The 14,365-nt window shown below is 38.2% G+C and overlaps 1 protein-coding gene across 1 annotated transcript in view; it reads right to left on the minus strand.

Moving 5' to 3' along the window:
* Positions 1-7,510, minus strand: part of LOC110048886 (uncharacterized) — a 25,939-nt gene extending 18,429 nt beyond the window's left edge. Inside the window, exon 1 of the mRNA XM_089271686.1 lies at positions 7,458-7,510. The gene's annotated coding sequence lies outside the window, so the exon portion shown is untranslated. The remainder of the gene's footprint in view (positions 1-7,457) is intronic.
* Positions 7,511-14,365: the final 6,855 nt, after the last annotated feature.

Here is a 14,365-nt window from a genome sequence, read left to right on the forward strand (position 1 = left end):
GGATACGTATGTAGCCCGTAGCCTTAAAATGTTTGTTTGTTTTTTTTCGCGACTCGATTGAACTTACGAAGAAACTTGCGAGTCCGTTTGGCCACCCAACGCAAGTCTCTACGCAAGTTCAGCCTACTTGCGAGTTCGTTTGGCCAGTGCTTAACATTTGACCGTTATAAACCCAAACTGAAGTGGTCACAATAAACATTAACAGCACTATAAACCAATGAGAGTGCATAGCGCGACAAACACACGTGACCAGGTCGTGATTGGCTTTGGTTCACATCTGATTGCATGAGCTTGTAGAGCAACATTTCAAAAAGTATAGCAAAGCAAAATCAAACCAATTTTGGATTATTTTTGACAATCAATCTTAAAACGCAAAATTGCTTTAATGCCATAGGCAACAAATGGATATTTATATCGAGAAATATGAGGTTAAAACTATAGAGAGTACAATCACATTTTCTTTTCTCGCCCAAGCAAAGGAGTTGATCTGTTTGTAAAAATCACAAGGTCTCTTTTCATTATTCTGAGTCCTTGCCAGGAACTGAAATTCTACAGAACAAGCACAGAGAACAAAAGACCTGGAGACTAACGTCAAAATTTTCACCTACATGTACATAACATGCAATTCATGCCATGAAAGTTAATGTAAGGAAAAAAGTAAATAATAGCGTGGCATTGGGTTAACGCCTTGGCAGCAGCCTCACTGATCCTGCTGTTGTGTTGTTTATTTATTTATTTTTCTTGTTGATCTCATACGCTAGGAAAACAAAATCTGTTTGTTACAGCTTGTTTACAATGGAATGGATTAGTCGACAACCATGCTAATTGAAAAATTTGTGTGAACTTTTTTTTTCCTCAAAAGTGCCTGAATTTTTGCATGTGGTTTTAAATTAAATCAGGAGCCATAATCGGGGACGGAGACCGTAAGTCTCGGGATTCGCGCGCACCTATGATATGGGACAATTTTTCTATTTTTAGAACAAATTGCGCCATCCTGACGTCATATATCCGCGCGGATTCACGAACATGTCGGGGGCTCTCTCGTGGATGTTGTCACGTTGCGTGATCAAATGGTGAGAGTTGAGAGATTCTCTTGTGTATTTTTCACAGCGGTAGCAGGGAATAAGGTAGGGAATACGAACCAGGACGCTTATATGTAGTTTTATGCTCTGAGCTAACGGAAAAGGTGGGTTTTTCAGGGTCGAAAACAAGACTTCAATCTCGCGCTGGGAATGAATAATAAGATCTGCTCACGCTAGTTGTAAGCTTACGCGTATGTTTTTGCGTTTGTTCTGACTTAAGAAGTAGCAAGAAAACTCGCTACTCTGGTATCGAGTCAATTTGTGAGTTTCTCAGACAATGGTTAATCATAACCAAAACCTGTTTTGATGGTTTCTTATTGTTTCTGCTTGTTTGGTGAGTTTGCAAAAGTTTTTGAAAGGAAAGTCTGACACGTACAATTAGCTCATTTGCATAGTGCAGCTCGTGCACTTTCAAGTCCGAGTCGGTGTTTTCAATTGTCAACAAATCTTGACAAAGATTTCTTTCGTTAACAAATGGTAAACGCCATAGTGTGCACTATTGAGTTATGGATGTACGCGGGAGGTTGCTAAGCACGAAAGAAGCGTAAGAGTCGCACGAGGCGATAGCCGAGTGCGACTCTAGCTTCTTGAGTGCTTAGCAAACCTCCCAAGTGCATCCATAACTCAATAGTGCATGCTATGGCGTTTACTATTTGTTTTATAACATAACATTAAGACATTGGAACAACAGAAGTCCTTTTATTGAGCTACATCACAAAAAAATGTTCGTGTAGTCTTGCATGACAAGAGAAAACAAGCGCGCGAAAATTCATTCATGACAACCGACTGCACACCAGTAACTCGATAAAGTTTCATCTTCAGACAACTGCGAAGACAATTTCGCATTTCTGGCAGAAGGACGTCGGCCATTACTTTGGAAACGATGTCTGTCAAAAGGTTTGCTTTGTAAACATTAGCACACACGTCAGCAGCGTACACCCATGGGCAAATAGCAGACGCTAAATTAACCAATCAGAGCGCGCGCTTTGCTTTAGTTATGTTATAATTATCTTTTGTGCTGAGATGCTGCAACAAATTTCACGAACGCAAAAAAGGCTACTAACGTCATGTGTGTTTCTTCAACGTAAGCATAGTGAAGTTTTACACTGCGAAAATGAAAATAGACAAGGAGTTTTGATAACTCGATCGACAAAATCAAAATCGTTCCAAGTTGATTAAAGAAAGCGTCATCGTAACTTTGCTGATTATTTCTGCTTTATTCACATATTTTCAGCTTAGCTTTTAATATGTTCTCAAACATTTATCAATCTTAAACATATTTAAAAACTATAGAGTTATTGTTTGAGTTCGATGTACGCTTTCACACGAAAGTACGGCGGAAGTACAATTTGTCATGTTTACTTACTGTACAAAACACGCATCGGCGTGCGCTCTCATTCATCGACAACAGAGAATTTACTGGATTTTTACACGAATAAAACTGAGCAGTATCTACGGACGTAAAGTTATTGGACCTTGACGAAACATCAAGCGTTGCTTACAATTCAAGCGAAACTCAAACTAGCAATTATTTTGTTTTACTTTTCGGTCGCGATAGATTGACAAATTCCTCGCAAGCGTGTGGCAAGAGGAGCTAGGAAACTATGAAGTCCTGAAGTTCTGCTATGTCTAAATATATCCAGCTATTTTTTTGCTGTGTAATGGAAAAGTTGTTAATCTTCAACATATGTGAAATTTAAAGTGGAGTAATGTACAGCTCATGTAAAAGAAGCGTCCGTCGGAACACAGCTTGGTCAGGGATATATATAAGCTTACAGCGGAACATACCTAAATTCGACACTGTCTTACTTCACTCAAACTGGAGCAGCTTACGACGAAAATACTTAAGCAAAATTCCAACAGACGTAAACGCGTTGAGTTGTGGGCCAAAAACATGAAAAATTTCGGGAATTTCGGACGCCATTTCCCCAGCGCGACATCCGCAAAAATCCTCGCAGCATGTTCGCGCGTGTGCCGCAGACGATGGCGCAATTTGTTCTAAAAATAGAATTATTGTCCCATATCATGGGGACAACCCCAATAGTAGAAATGGCGCGCGCTTACGGTCTCCGTCCCCGATTATGGCTCCTGATTAAATAGAAAGAATATTGCCCTTTATAATCCGTCAAATATTTTCCCTCGCGCGCGATTGGTCTAAACGCGTCACGTGACCGAATATTTCCCAGCTAAAACTGGGGAGTATCCGAGAATATTCCCCAATTTTCAAAACTGCGCGCGTTGCGAAAAAGATTTGAAGAATAATAAACACATTAGCCTCCATTTGGGGCGAAAATGTGCTCGGATATTTGTCCTTGGACATTATCTGTTCCTCGAAGCCCCCAGCCCCCACTGTTCGCTTCTCGGAACAGATAATGTCCGCGGACAAATATCGTAGTATATTTTCGAGCCAAATGGAGGCTATTGTTTATGCATTTTTGTGTGGGATTTTCCACACTTTGTCCGCGCCAGCGATATCTATTTCTTTATTTGTGTACGAGAGTAAAGTGTTTGTCACGTGGTTTCTACTTTGCATGTAGACTAGGTTCCACTAGCAAGAGAGAGGACCTTGGGAACGATCGCGATCATTCTCGTCCCCATAGCCCTTTTCGCTTCTCTTAGCCGGCTGGGGCCTTGGCACGAGAATCGAAGGGCTCTGGAGACATAGGATTTCCTAATCCTAGATTCTAGGACTTCCGGTCTTCATGTATGCAGTCGTGATGTTTCTATATACTGTATGGAATTGACAATGGCGGCGTTGATATCCACGAAAGTCAGAAAATATATTTTTTACCCTTTCTCGTGACCAGAGAAATCAAACTTTCAATATTCCAGTACAAGATTATTCACAATTTTCTTTACACCAATTGCGTTTTGTAAAAAATGAAAAAGGTTGAAAACCCTCATTGTCCCTTCTGTACAAACGTGACCAAACAGTCAGTCATTTATTCGTATCGTGTCCCTATGCTAGTTCTTTCTGGTCGAATTTTATTGAATGGTATCAGTCTTTTTCCAAAAAAAACCTTAAGCCTTTCCAAGAATGAAATCATTTACGGCGTACTTAATATATAATTGGTCTTCTTGTTCAACCCTAAACCACCTTATTCTCATCGGTAAGTACTTTCTTTATTGCAAAGCGTTAAATTCTAGCTCGCAGATTACATAAATCTGGTAAATGACAAAATAGATATTGAACATTATATAGCTCTTATGTCAAACAAATATAATACTTTCTTAAGGAAGTGGTCCGGTTTCATAGATTAATGTATGCAGTACGAACACATTTAATTTGCAAGGTTTAAGTTAGTTGTTACAGTTTTTCCAAATATTGTGCGTCGTTCTGTAACCTAGTGCAAGTGTTTGGTGTAAGTAAGAAATATAAAGTATTGTAAGTAAGTAACGTAACATAATTTATTGTAAGTGAGGTAATGTAACGTATTGTAAGTGATGTACGTAAGTAATAAAGCATATTGTAAGCAACTCAGTAATTTTATGCAACGTTTGGTAAGTAGGTAATGTCGTATGTAGTAAGTAAAGTTTGTAAGTAAGTAATATGGCGTACCGTAAGTAGGTAATGTAAAATAACGTTTTGTAAGTGATAATTGTTAACTAGGAATGTAGCAAATTATAAGACGACTTTAGTACTGTGTTGTAAATTGTAAGATTTGTAATGTGAGTATTATGTAGTTGTAATGTAATATATACAGAGTAAATAAACTGAAAGAAAAAAGATGGCACCGAGGACGAGTCAACTTCGCTTCGAAGTTTAATTGCCAGCTTCGAACGACACTTAAAGAAAAAGGGCAATTCTGCCAGAATAATCAACGACTTGGTCTTTGAGAAAACTTGCCAAAAAAGTTCTTCAATCTGAGCAAAAACAGCTAAAGAAGCAAGGAAAAGGAAATAAACCCAACGCATCGGTAGCTTTGACAAGCGAAAAGTTTTCTCTCTTTTTAAAAAGGTATTGTACGACAAGGGTTTGCTCGGTATGTAGTATGTATGTAGTCCCAGTTGAAACTTTTCGCTTGTCAAAGCAATTGTGGTAAAAAGCTTGCTTTACACCGCTAGGTTACAAAAATAACAAACAATTTTTATTTAAAGCTATGAGAATATACCTCTGCGACCCTTTGCGCGAAAAGCGATACGGAAATTTTAAAAGAATCCAAACGTGACCCGTAAAATTTCACAGCACCAGAAATCGCACGAAAACTGCACATATTGAATGGTTGCCTAACGAAAAGATATCGCACAATTCAATCATAGGCAATGCAAACAATGGACTAGCGCCTATACAGCCGCAATAACGTTTAATTTTATCCCGTCTGCAACACAATGTGCACAGAAGTTTCCCCTTCAATGATTTGAACCAGGGAAACAAAAAGGGTGCTTATTCGTTTTAAACAAGTTCACTTTCCACTACAATCGTCAGTTTTCCAATGCATATCCCACTTTTTGCTAAAAATTATTTCTTTACATTTCCAGTCATTCTTTTAAAGTTATTTTGTGGTCTTATGTTTCAGCGCCGGAGTTCTGCAAAAAAACCTTTCAAAGAGGAAAAAAAAGACTGATCTGATATAATCTATATCTTACAACTACTCACCATGCTCTTGATAAACCTTTCGATTCAGTTTTTGGCAACGCGTCACAAATTCCTATCAATTGACCTTTAAGTGACAGAAAGTTTAGGTACACATCGGACGCCATATTTACATTTCAGCATTCAGCGTGAGCGAGAACATAGCTTTTCGCTTTAGCAAGCAAGGTACTGACTGGAAGGCTTCACTACTTTTATGGGTTGCTGTTTAAGAACAAGGGATAGCAATCTGGTGGATTATCTCAGAGTCATCACTTGAATGTCAATGTGAAAACGATGTACTTTGCCGAACTCTACGCGTCGCAATGGTTATCGTGTAGGATTCTGAATACACCAGTACTTAATATTTGAATGAAATATCTTACAGAAGGTGAGCTAAACATGACTTTTCTGTCATAGTTTAAGTCCAAATACCGAGGAAATCAAATACAAGAAGAAATTTTCGCGTTCCTTTTGATTATCTGGTCACTGGCACTTCCCTATTGTTTTCGTTTTTAGCAGGTCATTGTTGTGATTATCACGATTTTGAGAGCGTTAGTACTCAGCGCTAATAAAAAGTCGGAAAATAACTTTTATACCAGGTTTTACACTGACATTTCCTCTTTCAAAATGTCAGAATCTTAGGTGTTTCGGTGTTTTACCGGGTAGCGAATTTGCCAATTGAAAAAGTCTGCATAATTAAGAATTTTGAGGAAGCGAATTTTAGTGATTTTAAGCGGCTCGTTGTGACCTTGAAAATTAACCCACAGAAGTATAATTGGCCTCAAACGACTTGCAAACCCCTTAGCAGTATATTTCCAGGCTCAATCTGGAGTGTTATTGTGATGCGGATTGAACAGAGCGAAGTTTATGATAGGGTATTAGTCACTAAATTTTGCGTGTTTTTGACCAGACGTGGGACTGTAACGAATTTTTGATTTTTTGGCGGGTTTGAAAAAAATTTTCAAGAAAAACATCCAACCGCGTTTCTAGGCTTACCATAGGCTATTTCTGGGAGGAATATGAAAAAAATGGATTTTTTCATCATGTGCCACGACTGGCTGTACGTTAGTAGACATTCCCTCTTAAATGCTAAAGGAAACGCGGTTTTTCATTCAATCCAGCCTTTTTCGACAAATTTCGATTTGAGCCAACGTTGGAAACATAGCTATACATTCCTTTTTCGAAATCGTGCTTTTTTCAGAAAATTACGAAATTTTCAATATTTTGGAATTCTCTCAAAATCTGACCTTTTAGAAATGAAACAAAATCTGTGCATAGCGTAATGAGGATTTATATCAAAACATTAAATCGATGAAAAAAATCCCGATTTGATTTGCCTGGGAGCCTTTGCACTTTTTCAGTAACAGTCACATGACCATGGGCGTGGCCTGATGACGTCATCGCTAGTGTTAGTGATCATGAAAAATCGCATGAAATAACTCTGAACTAACTAAAAATGATGAGGTCATATGAGAATAAATTTTCCTTAGCAACGGCTCGAAAAGATCGGTTAATGGGCCCTTAAATGTAGACGAATCGACTCAGACCGTGTAGGCGAAACGACTTCGGTCGTGTAGGCGAAACGTCCTCGATGTAGGCGAAACGACTTGTAGGTTGAACGACTGACATCCGTTCAGATCACTATGTGCTTTTTTGTCACGATCCCTTGTCACACGTCGCCATCGATGCGTTATCATGCATGAAGTTGTAGATAAATTACTGCGTTAAAGACGTCACTATCAACAGAATGTGCCGCAGCATTACTATCTTTTAAATACCCTAGTATTGGTATATTTTCTCACCATTCCAGAAAGTGTAACAGTGGTCAGAACAATGTCCTTGCAAAACGCCCGTCACAGCTAATGACACAACAAAAATCTGTATTAGTCTTTGCCGTTCAGGATGCATCGTCACACTTGATTTTACTTTATCTACAATCTCTTCAGGTGATTTTTCATTCCTCGTTACAAATAAATGTGATCATAATGGTGGCTGAATTACTTTCACTCGTCCGAATAACCGGTGTGTCTTGAAAATGACTGGTAATGCTTTTAAAGTTAGAAAGCGACTTGCTTGTTTGGTATGTTTACTCTATGTATACAAAGAAAAAACAAAAATTGAGAAACTAGTAAGGAGGTATATACATGAGAAGAATTCAGAAAGAACTTTCAATTGATTTACCTCTGATTTCTTTTACACGGCTTAGATCCTCGAGTGCATCTTGCAAGTTACCTTTGGAAAATGAGTAATATAGTCGGTAAACAATGAATCATAGCAAGAGATATTCAAGGTAAGAGAGTGAATGCTCCATATAGGCCTTATACCCAAAGTAATACCTCATAAGTTATTTTTAGACAAAGTTCGTCCGCGGATGTCACTCGCGCCTTGCGTGGATGTTTTCGTGGAGGATTTGTCTATGTTTCGTTTCTTTCCGTTTCAAAGCGAAGGAAAACCTCTAACGCTGTGGGATGTCTCCTTTGATATTTTAATTACAAGCAAAGGAGCTTCGACTCTCGCTGCTTTAATACATTTCGAAACTTTAATAGGAGTTTAAATAAGAGACAGATGCCCCCTGCACAAACAACAACAACTGAATGAACGGCAGAAAAATGAGTAGAAAATCGACAAAGCAAGGAAACGCCCGAACCCAACACAGCCGCACAAACATATGGTCGAAAGTGCAGACAGAAGCTCGCTGCCCAAGCAGCAAAAGACAGTTTAAGCAACAACGCTAACAACGCCAAAGACAGCGTCGATTAAAAACGACTTCATATTCAACCTACGAATCACGCGAGAATTTAGATTCATTCAGTTTGTCTATCACTGTCAGAAATATTCCTAATACTATGTAAGAGCGTCAAAATTCGAAAAAGAAATTTAAAATAGTGGCCGTCGAAGTTCACGTTCTCTCGAATTTGCAGAATGTTGCAATTTCACGTTGTTGTTGTGCAAAAAACGGCAAAGAAATGAAAAAAGAATTATAACACGCTTACACAGCCATTGTACTTGTTGGCGTTGCCGCTGAGGTTTGCAGCTTATTAAACTCCCTAAAACTGAATAAACGGCACAATAATGGACTGCCAAAACAAAAAGCAGAAGTCCCAGCCGAACAGAAAGACAGCTGAGAGTACAGAAAACATCCAGCTATGAAACGTCTTTTGAAAATCAAACCATATAAAATGACTTTTTACTAAAGTTCCCGCCATTTCGTCTCAGGTAGTTGCGAGAAAGTCACTTGGGCTGTCCACGCGTCGCGAGAGAAACATCCCCGGAAGAACTGGGTACCATATCGAAAAATAACTTAAGAGGCATTACCTTAGGTATAAAGCCTGTATGGGCGATTCACTCTCTTACCTTGACACCTTCTTGATCATAGACATTGAAAGTGCCCAGAGGGCCAATTTCACCTGGGTGGATTAAATTGATAAAATATAGTGGCGTAAAGCATGATGCTTGTAGGTGGCCCCAAATGAGAAGGTTGTCCATCTTAGAATACCTCTCTTCGATCAGCGTTTTTGTAAATTGCCTGAACAATTAACGGTCGTCCTTTTATACCCCTAGGGGTTCTTAGTAGGGAATGGGTACTGCGAGAGTAAAATATCTAGTCGAAGTACTCATCATTTATAGGAGCCTGGTTTGCTTTCCATGAAAGCTCTCGATTTGGCGCCCGGTACACTATTACATTAGGCCGCTGCAGCTCTCATGGAAAGGCATGAGATTACGTCTCGCCACTAAAATGAAAAGAAGTGATAAACATCTAATTTCTTCTTACAATATTGATTCTTAATTACGTTGGTGGGTGATGAAAATAACTAGAATCATCAAATGGTGTATGAACAAATTCTCAGGACTAAGAAAGAAAAGAATTTATGACAATCAAAATGGACATTTCTATTTTTTACATTCTGAAGTTACCGGCATATTTTAACTCACTAAGGTAAAACGGGAAACGAATATGCCGTCTGAACTTACCTAGTTGCTGATGAATCTGCGACCTACTCAAGTAAGGCAGCCATTTCCGATCGTCATCTTTGCACTTCACTTCAATCGCTTCAGTGTAGCAACTTAACGCATTTCTTAAGTCGTTTTTCTTTTCTTCGAATAGTCCTTTGATCCAAAACGTGTATACTGTGAGAATCAAAACGCGTATTGGGGAGTTATTAATGAAATTTCTAAACATTACGTTTTGAGCTTAAGAGAGTGCAATCACAGTTTTCTTTTCTTGTCTTTGGAAAGCAAGCGATCTTTTTGTAGAAATCACAAGTTCCTTTTTCATTTATCAGAGCCAGGAACTCAAGATCGACAGAAACTGCATAAAGTAACAAAAGATCTGGAGACATAACAACGACAGATGACGCCAGATACTGTCAAAAATTTCACCTACCTTGCATATAATTCATCGTAATGAATGTTTTTTTAAAAAAGGAAAAATAAGTAAATAAAAGCGTGGCACTGAGTTAACGCCTTGGTAGCAGCCACTGATCCCGCTATTGTGTTGTTTATTATTTCGTTCTTATTACCGAATGGGAGATCTGTATGGAAAAATATTCACCGAGGTCGTGAGTACAGACCGTACTGCGTTCATTCTGTACGCATGACCGAGGTCAAGATTCTCCCATACAGACCGACCAAGCTCGGTTAAAAAATGTTCATTATATGGTTAATCCAGACAATTTCACTTCGCTGAAAGCCGCTCAGTTAGCCAGTTTGTAATCACTGTCATTTTGCTTCCGGATATGGATGAAAACTTTGCTCAGAAGAAGGTCGAACTCACTGAAAGGAATGTTTCCAATTTCTCTACCCTCTTTTACTGATTGACCAAAAACATTTTGTACGGACGTTTAATTAGCTAACTTTTGTATTGAACACTTTTTACGTCTAGGCTTGAAAAAACTATTCAATTTCGTATTCAGCTAGTGTTTTCATTATCTGACTTGAATTTTAATTTACCAAAGTTTGCTTGCTCTTTTTATTCTCCTTTTTTATCTTAATTCCACCTACTAGTTTTAGTAGAAACAAGCCAAATGATTGTTTAGTTTTTGTTAACAATTTTCTCACGACGAAAGTAAAAAGTTTTTAGCTTTTTAAGATCAAGGGAACGATCCGTTCAACCAAAACTTCCGGAAATCTCGGTCTAAAACTGAATGGGTCAGTTCGGGCCAACCAGAAAAGTTTCGGAAAAGGCGATCCACCTTTCGAGGTGGACCTTTTCTCGGTTGGGCCGGTCCGATCGAAAATTGAGCATTCCATTTGACCGACCCATTTCCAATTCCAGTACCTGGCGGTATACTTTCCATGTTCAACATGGAAGAAAACAATTATCAGTGCAGATTTTGTGGATTGTTAACAGCGGATTTATCAGTGTTACTCGTACATTCATGTGCACTTACAACAGGTTGGCAGCTGCTTCGCAAGGTAAGTGTATGTTGTGACTGTTACAAGCGGTTTATTCCTGAGAGAATTTCGAATGTTCTTTTCGTCATTCAAAAGTGGTGTTTAAACTCAGCGGGCAAATATCAGGGGACAATCTGCTCAAACTAAGTCGTTATACGGGTTAAATTTCTACACATGAAACAGCTCGCACAATATCATCAGTTGATAAAGTCGAAATCGTCATCTTACTCTAACACGAGCAACAGTGATCCAACATTCGCCATTTCCACTAAGCCGCAAAACTCTTTTTACGAGTGGAATGGAACAAGACCGTCTGTACGCGTCGCAATCCATTCGCCACCAAGAAAAATTTCAAACCTCAGACAGTTCTGAAATTTTTGGTTCAATGAATTACGCCCCTAGACAACTTTTCCTGTTGATGTCATGTTTGTAACACATGTCTTCAACTTGACACGTTGTTTGAAACAACCCAAATAGAAAAATAAGGTTCTTCATATTTTAAGCCAGTTTTCATGTTTACTTTGAATGTACAAACAGATTCGATCCGCGCTAAAATCTTTGTCTAACTTACTTCATTTATGTAAATCTACAGTCTTAATTCTTTTGAACTCGCTCTTATTTATTCATTCCTTAATAGTGGCGTCATGAGGTCGCCGAAACGTCGGAACATTGTATCGTTAGTTCTTACTAGCTTGTGTAGTTTAGGGCCGTACCGTACTGATAGATTTGATATTTGCCATTTTACAATATTTTTCTGAAGAAAGTCGATGGACATTTTGCGGTTTTTACGTAACTCTTCTTCCAGTTAATATTTTCGCTTGGGCAACACATATAAATCCTTGAGCCTGTGTTAAAAATTGAGAGAAGGTTTTTGATTGGCAATTCACTACTGCTGCTAATGACTGCTACTCGTGTGTCGTGCACGTGTTTGTCGTTTAGTCACATTCATGTACTGACAATGCTATTTAGATATGGTTTACAACAAGTTTAATGTGAGTTACCATGTTTTTTTCCCTAAATGACAGGTTCAAGTTGTTCGGTTTTTACGGAAGTCTGTTCTCCAGTTCAAAAATTGAAAAGTCTTCAATATCCTCACTACAGTGACGATATGGAAAATACCCCCACTCTGTTTCCGGATTCCATAATTGAGGTGGCCGAACACAGTTTTCAAGTGCCTATGCTTAATTCGCCATTACTTTTAAACTATTTATGCTTTGGCGCCCGTTTTTTGCAAGAGTCAAGGTTAACCACAGAAGGGTTTATTCTCGCATTTTGGCTGGGGTGTGTGATGTTGCCATGGCAACGGAGCTGGTTAAAAACAAGGCTTAAAAATGGTTTTTGTTTATTTAAAAAAATCCAGTTGTTAGATTTTTTTCATCATTTGCCCACTACGAATTGACATTAAATCCCTTCTGTCAATACTGGTCTAATAAAATTTTGACACAGACGATTTTCGTTATTCGCCGTAAATCGCTTTCACTGCATGTTCTGTATTATTAAAAATTCTCTATGTCAAAATTCAGAGTTTTTGTGATAGATCATTCACGTGGTTTCTGAACTATTTTTTTGCCAAATTTCTTGAAATTCTAATGACTGGATCGTTAGAAATCGGCAAGTTTCTACAAAAGCAATCGGTCTCAATTTTTCGAGCAACTGCGCATGCGCTGCAATTAACTGGATTCTTTCGGTAACAAAGAAAAAGCTGAGAATTGCTAGGTTCTTTTCATCGTTATCTTTTCTAACTTACCTTTGCAATAAAAGACTAAAACCATCAATACACTGCGTTTAATTATGAAGAAAAATAGCACAGATAGTGCGGGCATTGAGCAAATAAAATGATCGCTGTATCGACGACACGTTTGTTTTTGTAATCCTTGTGCGCGCGCTGAATCTCATTTGCAAGAGCGCGCACGAAAACTGTGTTCGGCCACCTTAACTCAGGTGCAATCTAAAACTTCATGCAACACTTTACACTTCTTTTTTCAATAGAATTGTAAAACCCTGGAACACTATCTGTAATCTCGCCCCTCAAGACAAATTTTCTAGCCCAAGTTTATTCAAATATTTTTTGCACGCCACTTATTTTACTTTACTGGACACTACCTATGATATTGACATGCCCTGCTCCTGGTTCCTCTTCCGTAACTGCCCTTGACACCGCTCTTAATTTTCTGTGACTAATATTATCCGCATCTTGTTTTTAACTATTGTAATTAATTAGATTTAACTATAATTTTTAACTATAAGTAATTATTAGATTTTATTGTAATTTTCTTATCAAATTTAAGATTTTCTATCACCATTCTTACTAGCTTTTAGGGTTGCGCCTCGCATGGGTAACTTTATTTTCCCGTTCGCGCAATTCCTATTGGTCCTTTCTTCTTTAATTATATTGTAATTTTGTGACCAATAAAGTTGATAGATTAGAGATTAAAGATTAAAGATTTATATTGGTAAATTTTCTCACCTCTCAATGTATCATGATCAAAACCAATTTCTCGTAAAACGCTCGGATTCGTAACTAATGATGCAACAAAAATCTCTATTAGTATTTGCTGTTCAAGATTATCTTGACTCTTAATCTTAATTTATCTGCAACTCTTTTTAAGATTTTTTATTCCTCCTTAAAAAAATTTTGATCATCAATGAGGCTTAATTGTTTTCATTCTTCCAAACGACAAGAGTATCTTGAAAGTGACTATAGTATTGTTTTTAAAGTTGCAAAGCGACTTGCTTCTTCAGTATGCAGTATGTATTCTGCGTATGCAAAGAAAAGACGAAAACTTGAGAAACGACCAAGGAGATATATACACCAAAAGACGGTCAGAAAGAACTTTGATTTACCCGCGATTTCAGCTACACGGTTTAGATCCTGGAATGCATCTTGAAAATTCCCTACAGAAAGTGAGTAAGATAGTCGCTAAAAATCATAATCACTAAAAGCACACAGAGGCCTATTTCGCCTGGGAAAAGGAAAACGATAAAGTATGATGGCTTCAGAAAGTGTACAGCATGATTTATTAGATGGAACCAAATGGGAAGGTTGTCCATCTTGGGGTACCCCTCTTCAGCCGTTTGTCAAATTGCCTGAATAATACTCGGTAATCATTATATACCCCTAAGGGTTCTTAAGAGGGGAAGGGAAGGGGTACTGTGAATGTCAAATATTTAGTAGAAGAATGCAACATGACGACCCTGGCGTGCTTTCCATGAAGGCTCTCGATCTAGCACTCCGGTACTCTATTACTTTAAACCACTGCAACTCTCATCAATAATGAGCAATTTATTTTCATAAAAGAGAAAGCGTGAAATTGGT

The sequence above is a fragment of the Orbicella faveolata genome, unplaced genomic scaffold, assembly GCF_042242905.1.
Source record: "Orbicella faveolata isolate gen_17 unplaced genomic scaffold, um_ofav_v1 contig_34, whole genome shotgun sequence".
Lineage (NCBI taxonomy): Eukaryota > Metazoa > Cnidaria > Anthozoa > Scleractinia > Merulinidae > Orbicella > Orbicella faveolata.